This window comes from Camelus dromedarius, chromosome 4 (assembly GCF_036321535.1).
Source record: "Camelus dromedarius isolate mCamDro1 chromosome 4, mCamDro1.pat, whole genome shotgun sequence".
In the NCBI taxonomy this organism is placed as follows: domain Eukaryota; kingdom Metazoa; phylum Chordata; class Mammalia; order Artiodactyla; family Camelidae; genus Camelus; species Camelus dromedarius.
Genome location: NC_087439.1, coordinates 19,207,470 through 19,229,789, shown reverse-complemented (window position 1 = coordinate 19,229,789; position 22,320 = coordinate 19,207,470). Strand labels below are relative to the sequence as shown.

Below are 22,320 nucleotides of genomic sequence, written 5' to 3'. Positions count from 1 at the left end.
CTTTAGAGGGTTACTAGAAATCAAGGTTTTCCCTAGATTGCAGATCCCTGGAAACAAATTCATGCCTTCTACAGTGTCTGTGTTTGGGTTCTTTAAAAAGAAAAACCTATTCCATAATATTATATCTTTTAATTAACAAAAGTTGTCTTTACAGATAAGTTATTAAATGGCATTTCTATAGACAACATCCCAATGAAAATGTTGGCATGTTTAATTGGTGGCTATTGTGATATTGAAGCCTGGGATGACATAACAGTTGTGTTTTTACTGTCTGTAAAGGTGATAAATCATATTTCACTTGGGACTGGAGTCTAATTTACAGCTTATGTGCTTTTATATCACCTGTTAGCATGCTAAAAGAGGATGACGTAGACAGATAAATAAACCATACAGATTGCTAAAAATTTAAATATTTGCATAGCAGAATCCACTAAACTACCGAGTTTGGTGGGTTTAAGCAATCAAATATGCAGATTCTATAAGAGAAATTGCTGTTTAGCGGAAATGTGCTTCTATCGTGTGTTGGATTCTTCTTCCCAAAACATTGATTATTCAGTTATCTCCACAACTGAAATGCACCTTGATGCCTCTTTGCCTTACAAAAAGAAAAATGCAAACCTAATTTTTATTTTTGTTTTGTTTTAGGCAGTTATATCTAGAATGGAAGGAATACCGGCACCATGATAAAGACTTGTTCTGTTTCTTGATGGACAGAAGGAAGAATACTGTGCAGTCATTTCAGGGCTCAGAAGTCGAGCAGCCATCAACAGGAACACTGTCAATGCAGACTTCAGAGAGATGCCTACTGAGCTGGGAAAATGGTTGGGATGATCTATATGTAGGCAATATCATTTGCTATTTAAGATTTAGGCTAAATTTAAGAGCCATGATGACATAACAGAAAGGTCAAGAAAATCTTATTTTCAAAAATATAGTTTGTAAGACTGCTAGATCTTGGTGATAACCTGTAGGAACACTGGAAAGCAACACAGCCCTTCAAACATCAGCTGATAGCCAAGAAGGGTATTAGCAGAATCGATACCTAGAGGGAGAAAAATCTCCTGTTACTCTCCCAGTCTTCCAGTATCTGGAGGGATAAAGGTTCGACTCATCTGCAAGTCCCACAAGACTTCTATGTTAGGCGACTCAACAGAAATGACTCAGGGATCCCCTATTACTTCACTTGGCAATAACTGCTGATATCAGCCCAGTCTTATATAACTTTGGTCCGTGAGCTTTTCTCTAGGACACAAGGTTCCTCCATGGCGTATCCGGGTATTTTCTAACCCATTACGGAGTGGCTTAGTATGTTAGGTGGCAAGTTTCTTCCCCAAGTCTGCTAATCCATGCCTGCAGTGAACTCAAACAGAATATCCTCATTATTGCCTCAGAATGATGATTACACTTCAGAGAATTTTCACATATATTATTAGGTCATTGGCTTTGAAAGTGTGTTCCAAAGCCCCCTGGGGTATGAGCAAATGGAGGTTTAGGGATCTTATACCAGCCTTACTGAGTGAGGCTCAACGGGGATAGGATCCTATAATTTGCATTTTAACAAGCTCACCATGTGACTCTTCTACATACAGATATTACAGAACATCTGTATTCTCAAGCCATTCTTGGAGAGTGGTAAACCGGAGAGCTTGTCTTACTTGGTGTTCTCAGCAACAAATAAATATTTGTTGAATAAATAAGTGAGTGAATTATTAAATTATAGAAATTATTTGAAGTATGAGGCAAATAAGGGTCAAAGATCACTTTTCTTATCATATATATATATACACACATACGTATGTATGTATGTGTGTGTGTGTGTGTGTGTGTGTGTGTGTGTGTGTGTATATTCCATGTAGTTTTGCATCAGAATATCTGGGGCAACCATTAGAAATTAAGATCCCCTAGCACCATTCACCACAGGACTTTTTATTCAGCACTCTGGACATCAGCCATCTTTCATTATTAACAAAACACAGTGAAAATAATGATGGTAATTGAGTAAAATGTGATTTAATTTATTATCTCAAAAGCCTGGAACAGAAGGTTCTGTCATCCATATTTTATATACGCAGAAGCATAAGGTGTAGAAGACAAACTGTTTCCTCATTACCCAGTAAGGAGCTCCACAAGCAGAATTCATATCACCAGTCCACAGTGCTTCTGCCCCATGGAGAAGAGAGCTGACAAAGAGAGAGGATATTCATACCCAGACCTTAAATGCTGAGATTAAGTACAATATGCAAAGTTGTCATGTCATAAGTTCCTTTCTAGCAAATCAAATCAGTAAGTATTTAGTGAGAGTCTCAGAGGTACATCAAAAATTAAGTAGTAATACTGGAGTCAGATATCAAGGCAAGACAGTACAAAAAAGCTTCAAGACAAGGCCCCAGTCTCAAATTTATGACCAAAAAACCAACTCAAAATCCAACGGTGTAAAACCAGATCATGACTGCAATGAACTGAGAGGGTATCTGGGAAAAGGCATTCAAGTTGGACTTTGGAGGGAGACAAGTTTTAATAGTCAAAAGGACTGAACAGGTGCTCTTTTTATCTCTTTATCCAACATTTACGGATTATCTTTTAGATGCCAAAACCTATAAAACCTATATTAGTTAACAAGGTGGCAGATTTCCCAACATTCTACCCCTTTGGGAATTATCTATATCCCATTTCCTATGGATTGAGTGAGACTGACTGCATGTACCTGCGTCAGGAGTAGACACATGACTCAAACATGTACAGCTAAGTCGTCCATTCTCTTGGTCACGATGGGATAAGCATGGGACCCAAGATGACCTGATCAGAGTCCTCTCAGGAAGTATTCTTTCAGAGAAATTTAAAAAATATTAACCTTTCCATCAGAAGCTATACATTCCAAGTGAGCAGTGGTTGCATGTGGCCACCTTCTCTGGCTATATGTAGGGAGCCTTCTTCTGTGAGAGAAAATGTAGTTAATATACAATCTGCATGAGAGGTAGTGAGCAAAAGAGTGAGTACTGATATTTGACTACATGCACGCAGGCCAGACTGGAGCCCAGACATTTTCACTATTTGAGCCAATACATTTCCTTTTATGCTTAAGCTGGTCTGAGCTGGGTTCCTTTCTTTTGCAGCCAAGAGATATTTGAACCAGTAAAGCAATAACAGAAAGTAAAAAATCAACAAGTTTATAGTTAAGCAAATGAGAATAATAACAATTGTAATGCAGTGTGATGCATGTTATAATAAATCTTAAGCACTAGATGCTATGCTAGCACAGAAAAAGGTCACCTTATTCCTTACCTGCAGTTAGAATTATCAAACTTCTGAATGGTATCAGTAGGGACTTATTAGCCTTTATCTTCTTTAACTAATCTTTTTCCCCTAGTGTAAAAAGAAATGATCTTTCAAACCAATCAGTAGATATTGCCTTCTAAATACATAGCATATAAGCGTCAAAAATAGCACAGAAAGAAGACACTAATGAACTTATCTACAAAACAGAAACAGACCCATAGACATAGTAAACAAACTTATGGCTACCAGGGGGAAAGGGGGTGGGAAGGGATAAGTTGGGGGTTCGAGATTTGCAAATACTAGCTACTATATATAAAATAGATTAAAAAAAACAAATTTCTTCTGTATAGTATGGGGAACTATATTCAATATCTTGTAGTAACTTATAACGAAAAAAGACTATGAAATTGAACAGGTGTCTATGTATGACTGAAACATGCTGTACACCAGAGACTGACATATTATAACTGACTATACGTCAATTTTAAAAAATGGCACAAAAACCATTGAAAAGATTTGTACAGTTCTTCCTTTGTTTTCTTGACTTTTTAATTAAGTTATAATTTATAAGGAATTTTAAATAAGATCTTTCTTTACAAGGGAAACTTCCTGAAACTCACCATCAAAAGTACTATGTGCAGCCTCTTAAAACCCTCTATCTTCTAGTTAAAGTAGAAAGTGCCCAGTTCAACAATGATCTTCAGGTCCAGAGGTCTTTGGAGTCAGATAAACATTCTCTGAAAAATTGTTCTGATTTGATTTTAGCCCTAAGAGAGTATATCTGAGGACAGAGGTAGCACAAAACAAGGGAAGAGGAAGAACCCAAAAGGAGATAACTCTATATGTGCACTTAACCATGTATATGTCATGTAAACTCCAGTAATGGATAGAAGGCAGTACAGGTCGTGTTAAAGTCAGGTTGACTCCAAGATAGAGCCAGTGTCAGTCAACAGCAGGAAAAAAGCAAATACTGTCTAGGATTGTCAAAGGGCAGGAACACCAAGAGCTGGTAGGTTTCATTGTAATTCAAGGGAAGAGGAAATTTCCAGCTCAAGAAAATGTAAAAAAGTCAGACTGAATCCATAGATCAAAGGGTAAAAGATGTCGGGAAGTGGGAGGAAAGTGGGTTCAGAAATACATGGGTAATTTAAAGAATGTAGAATTGGAGCAAAAATAATAGAATAAGTGAAATTCTGTTCCAGGGGTTAGCTGAGATCATCTTCTATGTAGGGAGAAGAAAAAGGAAAATAACCTCTTAAGGTTATTTTCTGTCTGGTAATTCCACGATTTTAGGAGGCCTGAAGACTTTTGGTGAGCTTGGATTTAAGCAAAATTAGCCTTAGCTGGCGCTCTCCCTTACAGCCAAACTGAGTTTGCCTTGCTGCTCAAGCAAACTCGAGAAACCACTCTTCTAGAACAGAGCTGCCTCTACAGGAAAGAGGAACCAGGGGAAAGGAAACACTGATTTATAGGGTGTAACTTGCTGTTTCTAACAAAAAGACTTAAAGTAGACAGTAAACTCTTTAAGGATAGGCACTCTGTCATCTCCTTCTCCAGCTCTCTGCCAACACAGCTCTCATAGCTCCGCAAGTGGCAGAAGAGGGTTAATATGAGTCTAATAAGTGCAGATGGATTAATTAATATTCAGTAGAATAAACAAAGCTAAGAGGCAATTATTCGCTCATTCTACTAAAATAAATGGGCCCCTTGTAGCCAAAACTATCTAGGAGAATCTCAGAGCCTAGTGTAATGCTTGCCTCACAGCAGATACTCTAAATAACTGACATTTTAATGAATGAATGGATGGATGCAATGGATTCAAATTGCTGTATTTATTGAGTCTTTCTTTCTGATTCACAGACACCCCCAAAGCACTAAGGCAGCAAGCTCACTAACTGAGGCAGAATGGCTAGCTTCTCCCTGCCCTGGTCTCATAGTTTTGACAATGTTAGATGAGCTTTGGATGCAGCCATTAGAAAACTGTCCTTCTCCAAGGAAAAATTCCCTAATTATCAAGATAGTTTCTTCAGGTCCCCCAAATGAATTCACAGCGACATAAGGCATTGACCTTGAGGAAGAGACTTTTTCCCCCTACTTGCTCTTATTTAAATGCTGTGCCCAGGTCTGTGACTTTGTGGCTTATTTGCAGAAGAGCTTCTGTGTGCAGGCTTGCTGCCTGTTTAGAGAACCCATCGTGTGCCCAGCTCCGGAAGACTGCACACTGTTTAACCAAAGGATCTAAATCCTTGGTTACATTTTGTTTCTCTCCATTGCTTTATGCTTGATGGGAAAGGCAAGACACAGAATACTTTTCCAAGCAATCAGTTTCTGATTTTTCACTCTTAAGGGTCAAGCGCCCCAGGTAAGATTAAGGAAGCACCTTCTTAGGGGTGGGGGAAGCACCCTTACAAATGCAATTAAATTTAGTCCAACTCATGGTTTATCTGGAATGTTTCTTCAAAGCAGGTAGTGATGCTAAGTGACACTTCAAAGTCGCCTGTCAGTCCTAAGAGAATATGAAATCCCATGTAAACAACTGTGTTTAAGCCACTCTGAGCCTGATATCCCACTTGTTTACTAGAGTAGTGTCAGAATCACATCCTTCATTCCCAATAGGGAGGAAATATCACCCTGAACCATCCTTCTATGAAGGCTTCCCCCTCAAACCGCCTATTAAGCCAGAACAGAAATAATTTCTTCCTTTGGGTGCAAACGGAATAACAAAAGCTTCCAAAAGGGAGAAGCTTGACATTGAACAAGAGTAGCGTGAAGTCAGAGGAAGGCTTATTTGAGTCTATTTCTCCACTGCTGCACCATCCCTTGTAGGATTCCCTGGACCACTTTCGTTTGAGAATATAAGAAAAGCTCTGACTTTCTCCCAGAAACAGACATAGAAACAAGTCATGTGTGTATTTCAGGTGGCCCACCAGACCCTCTGAAGCCCATCCATGAAATTTTTAGGGGATCCTTGGGCTCCAGGTTAAAAATTCTTCCTCTAAACTTTGCTTTTTTTTCTGTACCTTCTTGCACTGCTTGAACTAGGGGAAATAGCTCATACTGTGGAAACAAAGGAAAGAACAAGAATCAGGAGCCTCTGGGCCAGCACTCAGGTGTCTAAAGAAAGCACAGAGCCTTCCAATTACCCAAGCCAAATTCTTCATGAACCATGAGAATAGGGGGCATGTTTTTCATTCAGCAAGTACTTCTTGAGCACCTCCTGGATGTCAGCCACATGCAGGAGTAGGCATTAGGTTAGACGAAAAGGGGTCTGGTGATCAATAAAGAGCTTCTAAAAAATATAGACAAGCAATGCATCATAATACAGCATGATAAATGCTAATATGGATGTTAAGACGGAGTGTTTTATGGGAGTGAGGAGGATTGGGGTGGGGGTGTTGGGAATGGCTGGAGAGCAGCAAGGAGGTTTCCATAAGAAGCTAATGCCTGGGCTGAGTCATCCATGAATAGGAGCAAGGCGTGGGGAGAAGAAGGAGGCAGCAGCAGCATGTGCAGCGGCATGGGGGTGAGAAAGAAGAGGATGCTTTCAGAAGGGCAAGCATTGGTAAGCCTCGGACAGAGGAAGGGGTAAAAGAGAAGGCCGGAGGAAGAGGCAGATGCTACTTGAAGAGCCTCGTAGAGATGCTAAGGAGCTTGGCTTTTATTGGAGGAAAAGAGCAACTAAAGGACTTAAGATGAGGAGTGTCATCAAGTTAGCATTTTATAAAGGTCCTTTGTAGATGCCCCCCAGACATTTAATTGCTGGATTGCCAAAGAGTTCTAAGACTTCATAGAAGAGGTGTCAGTCATTCCAACTCTGGATGATTCCAAAATAAATAGCAATCAGAGCACTTACACATGCGTACCTCCCAAAGGCCCTTAGCTTTCTATGGATAGGCTGTATTTGACTTTGCTGCAAGTCCTTCTGGATATAGAACATAATAACCATATTCCTAATAAAAATGAAAAAAATATTTATTTTCATAAATATATTTACTTTCACTGTGTTTTTCAAAATACAATGTGTCAGTTTTCTATTGCTGTGGTGAATTACCACAAAGTGAGAGGCTTAAAAAACACAAATTTAGTATTTTACAGTAGGTCAAGTCCAACACAGATCTCACAGGCTATAATCAAGGCTGCATTCCTTTCTGGAACATCTAGGGGAGAATATGTTTCCTGGCCTTTTCTAGCTTCTAGAGGCCATTCAAACTTCGTGACTTGTGGTCCCCTTTCTCCATCTTCCAAGCCAGCAAGCTGAATCTGTCTGTGACTTTTATTTCATAGTAACATTGACCTCTGATCACAGCTGGGAGCGGCTGTCCATTTTAAACACTTGCGTGATTAGATTGGGCCCATCTGGATAATCTGAGATAATCTCCCCATCTCAAGGTCTGTCCCTTTTATTATATTTGCAATGTAAATTAAAATATTCAAAGGCTTAGGGGGCTAGGATCCAGACATTCTGAAGACGGGTGAGGGGAGCATGATTCTACCTACCACAAAGGGACTGGGCAATTCGTCCTGCCTTCCACTGTTACTGCCTGACCAATGAAAGCAGTTCAACAACAGAATATAGTACAGTTTCATCTGCATTTGTCTTCCATTTTTAGCTCATTTAAAGCATTTAATAAAATGCTTGTTTATACCCAAGCAGTGTGTGAAGGTCCTGAACATGCTCTCAATATCATCAACCACTGTGTAGAAAGATAAATCAATGAAGGAATCAGTGTTGGCAGATGAGGCCAACTGAGGAAACTTAACATGAGAATCTGGGACAAGGGGAAGCCGGAGAACATGGCTGATACAGGCCTTTGAAGAATCATCTGAGTAACAGGATTCCCCTGGGACTTAGACAAGTTATAAAGATGAAAACAATATCAAAGCATTGACAATCAGTAAAGAAATCACAAGTATCCACGTGTATCAACAAGCAGCAACCCCACCTGCCATGCACATCCCAAAGGCCAAGCTAATGCATGTCTGTATTTCACAAAGCAACAGGCCTCCTGTCAAGACTGCACCAATAAACTGTAATAGCTCAAGCTGACTAGGCCTGCCTGTGCCCAGAGAAGAAGCTTAGATGTCAGACAAAGAACCAGAATGCCCTCTCTGGCCATTCACCATTTTAGAACGCTACAGGTTTCCCAAGACAAGCCCATCTGCTTCAAAGAATATTACCTTTTCAACACCCACTTTGAGTAGAAACTAGCATAGTAAACAAATGTTAAACCTCAGTAATCTGGTTATATTCAATACACGTTTCCAGAGCACCCAAACACTCTGATTATATTCCAAATCTAATACTAGTTCCACCTGAATTTCTTTTATAGCCTTTGCTGTGTTGTCTTGAAATTCAGATGTGTTCTCTGACATCAGTTCTGAAATAAATGGAAGCCATTCTGGCTGGGGAATGAGAGGCCTGGAGAGATGGTGAGGTCACCACCAGGTGGTGCCCTGGGGTGCTCAGAGGGGACTCATGCATCGGGCAGAGGTAAGAGATAGATTCTTTTCCAAATTGGAGATGCAATGGTTAAGTGATGTATAAGATGTTCAGTATTCAGATTCTGGATATTGCTGAGCTGTATTAGAAAAAAAAGGCACCTGAGAAATGTCCCCTGAAGGCTCTGTACCAGATCAAGTAGTCCTGCTTGGAGACATACGATTCGGTTCTACAAAGTAGACAGCCAGCTCTGGGGTATCACTTGAGATGCACCAAAGGCTGCCTCTCCCCCTGTTCTATCAGAGTGCCTCAGAAAATGAGGGATTAGAGGCATCCTACAAAGCCAGATAGGACTGCATCAGCTGAGAGTGTTAGGGGATGACTGGAAGGAAAGTCCATGAGAAAACAAGCTTGATGTGTTTGGAAACTGATAAAACAATCGTGGAGAAGTGCCCACTGGGAGAGATAGGAAGAGGAAGCTGGAGGGGACATTTAGGATCTTCTAATGCAATCCTGAACATAAGACCATAAGGCAGAATCAGAATAATGGATGAGACTAAGTGAACGTTTACAGAGTACGGACTTTGACCTACAGGCAGTGACAACTGGAACATAGTCACTGGGGAGGCACAGGGGATCCCACCTGACGCCACCTTGGGTGGGAGTTTGCAGGAGCAGATTGAGGAAAGAGATGGTGGGCTGTGTGTTCAGTAAATGGTGACTAGAAAGAAAGAATGCACATCTCCACCTGCTTCAACTATTTGGTGTTTCCTTTATATATTCCCCTTTATAGTCTTCTCAGCAATGTTGCTTTTGAACAAAGTTCAGCCTCACCTAGCAGTACTGAGTGGAAAGGGGAAGAACTGTGTATGTAAGCACCTGTTTGTCCACATGGCTTGGGTGTGCCCATCCAGGGAGGCACTCGTGCCCATGAACAGAGGCCCGGGGACGGAGGGCTGATACCACCTGGAGGGGGAAAGGAGCAGGGAGCAAGTAAGTCCTCAGAAGTTCATGATTCCTAACTAGCACATTCCCGAACACCTTTTCAGGTTATATCTTGGCATGACAGATGTGAGGATTGGAATAAAAAGGTACGAAAGGAAGTAGAATGAAGTGATAGGTCAGAATGTTTAATATACAGAAGAGATGTACAGAGAAAATTGCCAAAAGGTAATAATAATGTTTCTGCTTTTAGACCCAGTCCTCACCATCCAACAGCATAGACCCTGCCCTCAGACCCAGCAAAAGGTGATGTCAGGAACTGTTGATACTCCTGAGAACTGGGAAACTTCAGGAGCCCCAGTTATCGGCTGGAAAGTAGACTGTATACATTTCCCTTGCCCACCCCACTCCCCACAGTGTTTAAGCACAGATTCTCAATGTCGGCATATTTGTTTACAAATGGTTACAAAACATGCCCAAAACACATGTAAGAAATAGAAATCTATCATGATGACATAAAATGGAATAAACTATATCTTAAGACTAACATTTGTATTGCATACGCCATATATTGAACACTGGTCTAAGCACTTTACATATACAAACTTTTTAATCCTCATAATAACCCTCCAAGGTAGGTATTATTTTAATGCCTATTTTACAGAAGGGTAACTGAGTCATGAGGCACAGAAGTCACTCACCCAAGGTCACACAGCTGGAAAGCACCAGAGCTTGAATTGAAACCTGGTAGTTTAGGATCCAGAGGCTGGAGCCAACCTCTGCCCTATACTCTTCTATTTCTTCTAATGCTCCTCTGGTTGCTATTCTGCCCTGCTGAGCAGAATGACATTAGTTTATCTCTCATGACACCATGTATACTCTAGGAGAGGGTCATCATTAGTGATGTGGCTGTTTTTAAGTCTATATCTGAAACAGTCTTCTTGGTAATCATATCTGATTAGATGTTCATTATTTCTTACCCCTCGATGGAGCTGACCAGGAGCTTTGAATGAACGGGACAATGGCCAGCCACCTTCTCTTGCTCCTTTGTGGGTGTTCCTTTGACATTATCATCAATTCATAGGTTCTTTGTAGAACATCTGTTTAAGCCACTTGCCTGTGCTATGAGGGGGAGTTTAATTAAGATCATTGACCCTTAAATCCATTTACCCAGGCAACATAAATCTCATTATACCACAGTAAGCAGAACTCAAATCAACTTCCACCCCAACTCAACTCGTCAGGATTCTAAACACCTGGTCCAGGACATGACCAGTTCATTGTCATATGGGTCCAATGATGGCAAGAGTGCCAACCAGCAACAAAGCTTAATAACTGTCCTTTTTTAAGATAAACATTAGTAAAAGTTCTAAAGTTTTATCTCTGCACCATATAGGGTTGTCCCCTGTAGCAGGGATGTGCACATCTGGCTTTGGAGACCACTCCTCCAGCACAGTATTTCTCAAAGTGGAGTTCTTCAAACTGTCTAGATCAGAATTAACATGGTTCTTATAAAAATCTGGATTCATGGGCTTAAGTCTGTATGTTTACTGAAAGGGAATCTTGGGGTAAGACTCAGGAAATCTGCCTTTTGCGTGAGTTCTTCATATGACCCTTATACATATCAATATTAATAGCCACAGCTTTAGGGACTGCTCAGTCCCTGATACAATAGTAACTCCCATGGTGACAAGAGCCCTTCAGTGGCATCTACCTCAACCCTCCAGTCAATACTTGAAAATCAGGGCAAAGACCCAAATACAGTGACGCTGATTTGCCTTTCCCTGTAGAGAGGATACATCTGAATACTGCTTTCAATTACTCAGATATATTTTGTTTCTTTAATTTAATTGTAACAACCTGGGAAATAAATGTGCTTTTTCGTCATATCTGTAGTTCTGATTCAGCACTAGAATGCAGCAGGCCACAGCCAGCAACGAGCTTTCATCTCATGTAATGTCTGAGTCATTGCTACTTACTACCACAAGTGCTCTGTGGGCAAGGATTCTGAGACTGAATTGAAGCACAGTAATTAATCTCTGATGCATTACCAAGGTCTGCCAAGGAGACCACGTGGAGAAGTGGCAACTAGGGATGGGCATATGGTTACACAAATGAGCCATCTCAACAGTCAGTATATTCTCAAAATGAATGAATACAGGAATATAACCCAAACAGTGCGTATGGGAAGCAATGGGAAGTGTATGCTTTTCTCAGGTCATCCCTGTTTTAGAAGGTCATTCCTCAAATAAGTTAGCCAGTATACAAGGAACTCATACAACTCAATAATGGATTCAATTAAAAATGGACAAAGGACCTGAATAGACATTTTTCCAATGAAGACATACAAATGGTCAACAGGTACATGAAACAGTGCTCACCATCACTAATCACCATGGAAAGGTGAATCAAAACCACAATGAGATAACACCTCACACCTATCAGAACTGCTGTCATCAAAAAGAACACAAATAACAAATGTTGGTGAGGATGCGGAAAGAAGGGAGCCCTCATGCACTGTTGGTGATATAAATTGGTGCAGCCACTGTGGAAAACAGTATGAAAGTTCCTAAAAAAAAAAAAAATAAAACTACCATATCACCCAGAAATTTCACTTCTGGGTAATACCCAAAGGAAATGAAATCACTATCCCCTGAAGAAATATCTGAAACCCCATGTTCACTGAAGCATCTTTTACCATAGCCAAGACAAGAAAACAACCGAAGTGTCTGCTGACAAATGAATGGACAAAGAAAGGGTGGTATATATTCACAATGGAATATTAGCCATGAGATAGAAAGAAATCCTGCCATCTGAGACAACATGTTTGGACCTTGGGGGCAACATGCTAAGTAAAATAAGTCAGACAGAGAAAGACAAATATCATGTGATCTCACACATAGAATCAAAAAAAATCCAAATTCATAGAAAAAGAGAAGAGACTGGTAATTGCCCGTGGTGGCTGAAGGGTGGAGTGGGAATTGAGTGAAGGTGGTCAAAAGATACAAATTTCCAGTTATAAGATAAATAAGTCTGGAGATGTAATATACAGCATGATGACTATAGTTAACAATATGGTACACTATATTTGAAAGTTGCTAAGAGAATAAATCTTTGAAGCTCTCAGCGTAAGAAAAAAATTGTAACTATGTGAGGTGATAGATGTTAACTAAACGTATTGTGGTGATTACTTTGAAATATATACATATAGCAAGTCATTATATGGTAGAAAAATGTATACAATATTATATGTCAGTTATATCTTGATAAAACCAGGAAAAAAACATGAAAAACCAAACAGAACCAAAGTAAGGTAGCTAGAGCCTTCTAGAACTGAGGCAATAGCCACTTAAAAGGGGTATTTCTGCCACGACTCCTGCTCACCCCATACGTGGAGCCTTAAGTCAGGGGAGGACTGGAAGCTGTTAGAGACAGACCTTGGACAGCTCCCACCATATTAGTGAAGGGGAACCATAAAACTACAATTTAAAACAAGCAAGTAAGCTTGGTTATTTTAAGATGGCAGTAGTCTGGAGTACTCTGGGATATGGTTAGACATTCTCACATACCACAGCAACTCTGTGTGTGTGTGAGACCAATGACTCTGAATAATGGAAGCTTGATGTGAGTAATCTTTAAGTATCCTTAAAATAAACTTATCTGGAACCTCTAATTGTGGCATGTTTTTATCACTCAGATTCCCGGAATTGCTACACCACCTTCTTGGGGCACAACAAACCCTGATGTGGTGGAGAACTGTGCAGAGACACAGAAGCACACACCAGCTGTGACTGCAGCCTTGTGAAGGGCTGGATCTTCCAGGCAAGCCACGGATTGTGAAGCAGGCAAGACAATAGTTAACACATCTCTGTGCATCTGGTTTCCACCGTTTCTCTCTTATTGGGATTTCTGGCAAAGATAAACTGGCCTCAGCAGAAGGGGATGTTGGGATGTAGAATACCAAGATGGGTTAAATCCATTGGACCCACTGGGCATGCTGGAGGTTGTATTACCTTGGGATTCTCTGTAGCAATCACTGGTTGCTCTCTCATTATCTATAACTTGCTCTCTGAGCTTCCAGGACACTGTGCTTACCTGGTTCTCTTCATACTTCTTTGATGACTCCTCCTCTGTCTTCCTCAGACATTCTTTTTCCTCCATCCTACCCTTAAAAGATGGTCTTCCTCTGTATTCAATATATTGTTCTCCTCACTCTTGCCTCTCTCCCTTGGATAATCCAATTTGCTTACACTTCTGGTTTTAACTGCCATTTTCTTATCTCCAGACCAGACCTTCTTTTCCAAGCCTCAGGCTCATTAATCCAACCTTCTGTGAACTGTGGTGACCTGAATATGCAGAGATGCCTCAAATCCAGCCAATCTCAAACCGCATACGTTGTCATCTTATCGCATGCAAAACAACACGAAACCAGGTAGCCAGGCTAGAAACCTCGGAGGAATCATAGACTTTTCTTATCTACTCATCTCCTACCAAGTTCATCTGGGTTTATCTCCTAAAACTGTTTAAAATTTTTATTATCCTTACTTGTCAATCTCACTAAGACTATCCTCGCTCAGACTTTCATCAGCTTTAACCTAGATGTCAGTAATAGCTTCTCCAAAGGAGCCTGGTCCCTAGTCTAACTTACAAGTTCCTCCAGCATCTATCTCCTGTCAACCTGTTCAGCCTCGTCTCTCCTCTCCCTGCCTCCCAGCACTACTAACTTGTTTACAGTTCCTCTATGCTTTTGATCATATTGTCCTATCTTACATGTCTGAAATCACTCTACATGGTTAAGTTATAGTCTCTAAACTTTACTTTAGGGGTAATTTCTACAAAGGTTCTTCTCTAAGACTGGTCTACCAACCACTGTAGTCTAAGCCTCCATTCTCCATAATACCGTGTCACTCAGTGACTACCTCTATCATTGTTTGAACCACAGTGTGTGTAATTATTTGTCATCCTTGAAGACGAGGACTTTACCTTACCCATGCTGGTCCTCAGTGTCTAATGAACTAAGAAGATGCTGAATACATGTTTGGTAGGTGGATAGATTAATGACTGGGTAAGAGAGATCAGAATAGAATTTTTATTTCAATCTGTTGAATGTCTGTTAGGTTTTAATACCTTCTGGGCCACAGACTGGAAGAGCAAAGACTATCCAAAGATTTAAATTAGAATTTATTTATACTGACATTGTGAATTCAAGAAAGCAAGAATGTTCCACCTATGAGTAGGAAAAAGCTCATCATACCATCACTGTCATTATTATTTCAAAAGCACCAGGGACCAATACAACTGTCTTTTTACTTCAGAAAGACAATTCAAAGGAAAAACATCTCCTCCTGCTAGTTATCATGCATTTTATTTCTTCTTGTGAGTATTTGTAGTTGAGTTATAAAAATCTGGGTACCGAAAATCTGGAAGTGCCGATCCAGTTTTTACTGGCTCACTCCAAGTTCTATAACTATCATACAATGAATATTCAAATGAGGTTGGGAAAGAGGAGTTCATCTCCTTGTATCATGTCTTGTCTGCTTCAAAAGAGAAAGTGTAGCCATGGGGAGGACCCTCCAGCAGCTCAGTGGCTCTGGGCATCCCTCAAGGTACCAGCACTCACACACTGTATTTAACCTGCCCCAAAGTCCTGCTCCTGAAAAGTCAGCACAAAGTTTTCCTCCACACTGTGCTTTTCACCCACCAGAAGTGATGATATGATTTAAGTGAAAAAGCTTTCAAAGGACAAGCTCTTATTCTTCACCAAGTACACATCAGCCTGCAGTGTGAACACTTGAAAGATTCACTGCCAAAAGGAGGAAGCGCGAGGTGATTGGCTTTCCTCTGTATGGATATGTGGTTAGTGGCTGCTGTCAAAGTGAACCGGCCACAAACTGTCCCACCCAGAATCTATTTGAGTGGGACTATTAACTGCCATTTCTGCTACCTAGGGGCAGAGCTCTTGATTACAACATTAAACATAGAGTGAGGATGTTTCAATTTGATCCTATAAATTGAAATGGAAGAACGCTAGATTTTTGCTCCTCCCAACTACCCCTCCCACCTCCCGCCAACACACAGACATCTCCACTTACCCTTCCCCCATTCCTTGCTTCCTTCTGCCTCCTTGTGTGGTTAACTCAATGTCTCTGTCCTCTGAGGGTGGAACATGACTGTTGATTCCCACATCCTGGAGGGACTGGTGTCTAGGCAGAGGGTCCTCTGCTGAATTTCCTTAAAGCACAGAAGATGCTCAAGATTCTCTGAAAATAAAAGTGCATTTCCTGGGATTAGGGTTTGTTCCTGGAACAATAGCATTGCCTGGCAGGACTACACAGGAAGAGATCTCTCTCTTAAGGTGAACTGAGCAATTCACCAATGCAGAGGAGTTCATGGAGGATCTTTTCAATTTATTCATTTATTTTTGTATATACACACACATACTGCACACACATTTTGCCTAGAAACCCAGAAAGGAAGCAACAACTTAAGGGCCACAGCAAAATGGAAGAGTGAGAAGGAAGATGGAAATTTTTGTTCAACATGCTCATGTTTTGTCAGACAAAGACAACCTTGCCAGCCTTGTCACAGCTGGAGCAGAGAGGAGCTTACAACCAGCCAGCACTCCCAGTTCAATAGAAAATTCCTGTACAGCTCTGAAGCCTGAGCACAGGATAATTTCATGCCTGCTTCCCATATGCCAGTGCTGTGTTGAGGGCTCCTTTATCACATTCTGCAGGCGGCTTCCCCATGCTCCCATGTGTCTGCATTGTGCTCACTGACAGCGCTTGTCTGTGTCAGCATGGACATTGTCAGGAGCCCTGAGGGCTAAATGTGGAATCCATCCAGGAGGGCAAGAGAGCCTAGGAAATCAGGCAGTGGGAGTCCACAGCCCTCTCCCCTCCAGCTGCTGACTGTGACCACCTGTGGGCACAGACTTTGACAAAAACACTGTGCAGACCTAGCTTTGGGTTTTGAAGCAAGGCTCTAAAACATGGAGCTAGTTGTGATGGTCAATTGAAGTCTAGTCCTTTCTGCTGACAGTGTTAGCAGAAGTGATTGGAATTTGAAAGCAGCCTTTTACTTATAAGAAGTTGAACTGTTCTTGCAACAAGAACTGTCAATAAACAAGTAATCATCATTACATTCCTATGAATTTCTATTACTATGAAAACAGTAGTAAGTCCTCCACTGTACTACCCTCTCCATATCCTTTGCAAACTAGAGAAAACTCTCCTTGCCGCAACCCCAGAATGTGTGCATGGCTTTCATCATCTCTCTGCCTTCCCTCTAAAGAAAGAAGACTGCGTTCAGATCTTCAGTTGGTAGACAAAGCCTCACAGGCAAATGTTTGTAGCTCTGGGGGTATTCATTATGTCACCTTAGTAGTAAGAAAGTTAATTTCCAAAGACGAGTCACACTCTCACCAGAGAGGAACTTCACTTTCTACTTTCCTTGGGTTAGGGCTTGTGAGAGGGAAGGTTTGGCATAAAACACCATCCTAACAGTCTCAGGCATCACCCTGCTCTTAACGGGATTTGAAGAGAAACAGCTTCAACTCCATGAGCTCTCTGAAGACTTGAAAGGAATCTTCAATAATTAGAATACTCATTAGTTGCCCCCTCCAGAAGTTTCCATGTTAATTTTTCCTTGCCTTTTGTGTTGGAGGGGAAAAAAAAAGACAAAGTGGCAGATGGACCAAAATACACTGTCTTCATAAGAAAGTTCTGTCTGCTACAAGAATGGTGCTTTCTTAAATATATATTGTCATGGTCCCTAAACATACAGTGTCATTACATCTGTTCATATTTGTATTCAAAACAGTTCTCTCCAGAAATGAGACTCAGTTACTCTGAACTTGCCTCTCTACTCACTCTCTCTTATAGTCAGCCACACATGGTGGATTCCATCCCACTCGTGATCCGGTTCAGACAGGTTCACAGAGCTGAACTCATCATGGTGCTCCTGGTATCTAGCTCAGTGCCCTCAAGGTAAAAGGTTGCAATTTCCAAACGAATACTCTTCACAACCACCAGATGACGTACACAATCTTGTCCACATTTTGTTCTCAGTAAAGTCCCCCACCATTGCTAGTTTTAATTGCATCACACCCATTGCTCCCACCTATGTTATGCATTTTACCAAGTTAGTAGAGGTGACTTCTACCATCTCAAGTATAGGGAAGAGCGTGTGATGTGTGAATGGTGAGACATGGTTATTGGAAGAGAGCCTGGAGTTTCATATGCAACACTGATTTTTCATTCCCTGTGAAGTCAAGGATATGTTCCTCAGTTTCCCACAACTGGTCTTAACTCACTGAGCCTGATATTCCCAGTGGTATCTAGCATGGGGCTTTCTAGTTCCCATAGACCAGCCTCCTCCCAGTTCTCCACACATCTTGTTCACTCTCACCTTCCTGTCATTAACCTTCTGTTTCCATTCCTTTTACAGCCAGAGAGATACTTCGAGTACAGGGTCACCAGTGTGATCAGTTGTGCTAACTTTTGCCCATTCACACAACTAATTCCTTCTTCATGTTAATGAACGTTTCAAGTTGAAGTTTAACATACACACAGAAAAGTGCACATATCATAAAAGCACAGTTCTGTGAGTTATCAGAGAGAACAAGCTTGTGTAACCCCCTCTGATCAAGAGATAGAACATCATCAGCACCCCAAGGGAGCCCCTCTCTTATCCCTTGTCCAGTTAAAAACCCCGCCCACCCAAAGTTATCCATTACTCTAACACCACAGGTTAGCTTGGCAGATTTTTGAACTTTACATAAATGGAATCTTCAGTATGCATTCTGTAGCATCTGGCTTCTTTCATTAGTATGTTTGTGAGAGACAGTCATGTTCTTATCTATCGCTGTAGATTGCCTTCATTGCTGTATAATATGCCACTGTAGGTCTATGTTAACACTTATTCTTTCTGCTGTTAGGAAATTTGGGTTGTTTCTAGTTTGGGGCATCACAATGACACTACCATGTATATTCTTCCGTATGTCTTTGGTACATGCATATATACACTTTTCTGGGTATTGTGGCATCTGTTGTTGATTCATCCATATCCTCTAGAGTTTATCATTTGCTGGTACTCTGGTCCAACTGCAAGCTGTCCATACCTGTGACTCTATACTTGAAGAGTCTTCACCAAGAAGTCATTGGGCAATTCTATTGCTTTAAGACTTTGTATCCAGTCCAACCAAAGTAGAGATTACATGGTAGTTTTATGGCACTGTATCCAATAATACAGTGTACTATTTCAGTAAAGGGATCAGATGTTCTGGCATTAGAAACAGTCTAAATGAAACATTTTTAACATATGATAGCATGCTGCACATGCAATTCTTCAAAGGGGTAATTTCAACTGTACAACTAAATTATATACACACTATTTGCTTGTAAATGCATAGACTGTTTCTGCAAGAACATGTGAGAAACAGGATATATGAGAAACAACAGAAGTTAGACTTCCTTGTAACCACATACACTTTGGGAACTTTTGAATCTTACCCTATGTGCATGTGATTACCCATTAAAAAAATGAATCATTTCTGTCCTTTTTTTTTTAGATTCACATAAAGGGGAATGGGGAACTATATTCAATACCCTGTAATGAGCTATAATGGAAAAGAATATGAAAAGAAATATATATAATATGTATAACTCAATCATCATGCTGTACACCAGAAATTAACACATTATAAATTGATTATATGTCATAAGAATAAATTAAAATTAAATTAAAAAATAAAAAAAATCAGTATTCTTTTATATAATTATAAAAAACCAAATGATGCTGGCTGACTTAAAAGATTAGTGATCTTCTAAAAGTCTCTAACTATGAAGATGAGGAGGGAGCTGGTCTCGGGGTGGGTGGGGGCTGAGCTGGGGCTGGATCCAGGGTTGATGTGCAGGGGGTGAGGAGGAGGTGCTACTGAAAGAGATGGAAGATGAGGCTTTTATTCAACTGGATGCTGCCTCTGCACCGAGCACCTTACTCACCAGGGATGGACAAGGAATAATGAATGTGTCAGCCAAGTTCCCAGACCGGCGGAAGATTCACAGACTCCAGTATAGAAGACAAAGTACAACATGATAGGTAATACAAGGGGCAGGAATGCGGCATGGTAAGTTCTCCTATAATTAGTTAAACCCATCAGTATGTATATTTGCTGCAAACTAAATTAATTTTTCTAGCTTGTGGACACCAAACAAAATGTAGAGGACCTAAAGATTTCAGTCACTGGTATGATGAAATACTGACAACTCTCACAGCTGCATGAACCCCTGAGGATGGTCTTAGGAGCTGTAGCCTGAGAACCTGGGAGAGAGCATAGATGTTTTACTCCAAAAGGGCAAAGTCTGAATTCTGCTGCTTTCTTGATGGGCAACATTGAGCAAATTGCTTAATATCTAAGAGCAGCAGTTTTCTAATCTGAAAAATGGGAATGAAAATCTCTGCACTGCAGCTTTGCTGTAAGGACTGCGCGTGTGTGTGTGTGCGTGCGTGTGCGCGTGTGTATGTGTGTGTAACAGGGTGGGGTGTGCGTGAGAGGTGTCACGTTATTACGCTGTTGTGTAGAAGCAGCTCAGTGAATGGTGGTTGTTATGATCATGGTTATTATTAACAATAATAGCTATAGAGGAAGAGGGGAGGCCCTGATAAATATTTAAGAGTGATCTTTAACTTACCGCAAAAGGAAAATCTAGCTCATGAAGAATAAACGCAAACCAGAACAAACAGCTAACTATCTGCTATCCTTACGAGCATCAATGTTCCTCCTCTTGGTTTATGGCATCTGTGATTATCTCTGTCAGCAGGGATGTTCAGATAAATGCACTATATTAAAGAGCAGCCCTAGTCTATGGAAATCAATCAATAAAATAAAGAGTCCAGAAATGACAGCAGCCTGATGATGATTTTATTTGACCTGTTTATCTGTCTGCCTCTCTGCCATCTGTCATAGCCGCACCTGACGGCAGGCCAGGGGTTGAGCTGGCTGTAGAGGAGTCAAGGTTTAGGGTGGAAGGAAGAGCCAGGCTGGCCTCAGCACTGACGCGGCAGCACATGCAGCTGGTCGAAGGGCAGTCTGGACGGTATAGGCTAGAGACACGCTTCTTTCTACTCGTCCCAGGTGCCCACAGAAGCCAGTTCAGGGCAAAAGACAAAGCCCAGCACAGGGCCAGACCCTCCACTGTAGATCCCTATCTCCCTTATTAAGAAATGGGTCAAAACAAAATAATGAGGCTAAGGGATGGGGCTGGGCTCTCATAGGTGGCAGCAGGAGGACCAGGGCCAGGGACCCCTACGCAGGGAGCCAAGCCTGTACCCAGGGCAGAATAGGCTAGTGCCCGGTCATCAGGCCAGGGGCGGGGACACAGGAGGCTGGAGGTGCAGCAGGCCTCCCGGGAAGTTAGGCCAGTGGGGGTGTACTGCCAATGGCTGCCCGAAGTGGGACTGACTGGGGTTTCACTCCACAGCCCACACCACAAGAAGAATGTACCTGCCCTAAAGGATCCTGTCCTGCCGTGAAATAGGAGAGGGAAAGAGGATGGAGTCTGGCTCTGCTGGGGCAGTGACCACCGAACCCTAGGGGCCTGCACCATGTCTCTCCTGAACAGCCATGTCAACTCCTTCATGGAAAAGGAAGATTTGGTGACAGCTGGATTCAAGTCACAATGGAAACTTCTAACTGCAGATCCTACATGACATGGCCGCTGCCCACCTCTCTGACCTCATCTCATGCCAGCTCCCACTTTGTTCGCACCCCACCAGCCACGCCTTCTGTTTCCTGTTTGAGCAAAGCTTAATCCTATCTCAGTGCCCTGCCTTTGCTTGTTGGTGTCTGGCTCACTCTTCCTCTGTGAACGGCCCTGTCATCTTTCAGGTCTTGGCTCAAGGCCACCTTCTTAGAGAAACCCTCCAGGGCCAGCCCATCTACTGAAGCCCCACTGCCTTTTATCTCTCATGACACTTCAGACACCAAATGTGTGTTTTTTCCCCCACATCAACCAATTTTCCAACTCTCCAGATACCAACTGGGTGTCCTATAATTCAATTCAGTTCTGACACTAACTACCCAGAATTATCACAGACCCCACAGATTAAGGGCTCACTTCCACAAGACTGCTCCCTGGCTCCAGATGCCAAATGCAAGTTCTGAGCCTCCCATATTTCTGACTGACTGGTTTTAATCAGGGGCTCCCACAACCCCCTCCTCAGCTTCACTAATTGGCTAGCATGGCTCACAGAGTTCAGGAAAGCACTTTACATACATTTAGTACTTTGTTGTATAAGAACAGCCAAATGGAGAAGATGCAGAGAGCAGTGTGTGAGGGTGAGGGTACGGAGCTTCCATGCCCTCTCCAGGCACGCCACCCTGGCAAACCTGGATCTGTTCACCCACCAGAAGTTCTCTAAACCCTATTGTTCAGGATTTTTGCAAAGGCTCCACTACTCAGACATGATTCATTAAATCATTGGCCATTGGTGATTAACTCAACCTGCAGCCTCTCTCCCTCCCCAGAGCTTGGGGATTGGGACTGAAAGTTTCAGCTCTCTAATCATGCCTTGGCCTGTCTGGTGACCAGCCCCATCCTCCAGCTATCTGGGGGCCCCCAGCCAGCATTCACCTCATTAGCATACAAAAGACACTCTTG

The 22,320-nt window shown here is 41.7% G+C and overlaps 1 long non-coding RNA gene across 1 annotated transcript in view; it reads right to left on the bottom strand.

Annotated features, from left to right (window-relative positions):
• Window positions 1-15,761: 15,761 nt before the first annotated feature.
• Window positions 15,762-22,320, bottom strand: part of LOC135321207 (uncharacterized) — a 352,339-nt gene continuing 345,780 nt past the window's right edge. Inside the window, exon 9 of the long non-coding RNA XR_010380771.1 lies at window positions 15,762-15,918. This is a non-coding gene — a long non-coding RNA (uncharacterized LOC135321207). The remainder of the gene's footprint in view (window positions 15,919-22,320) is intronic.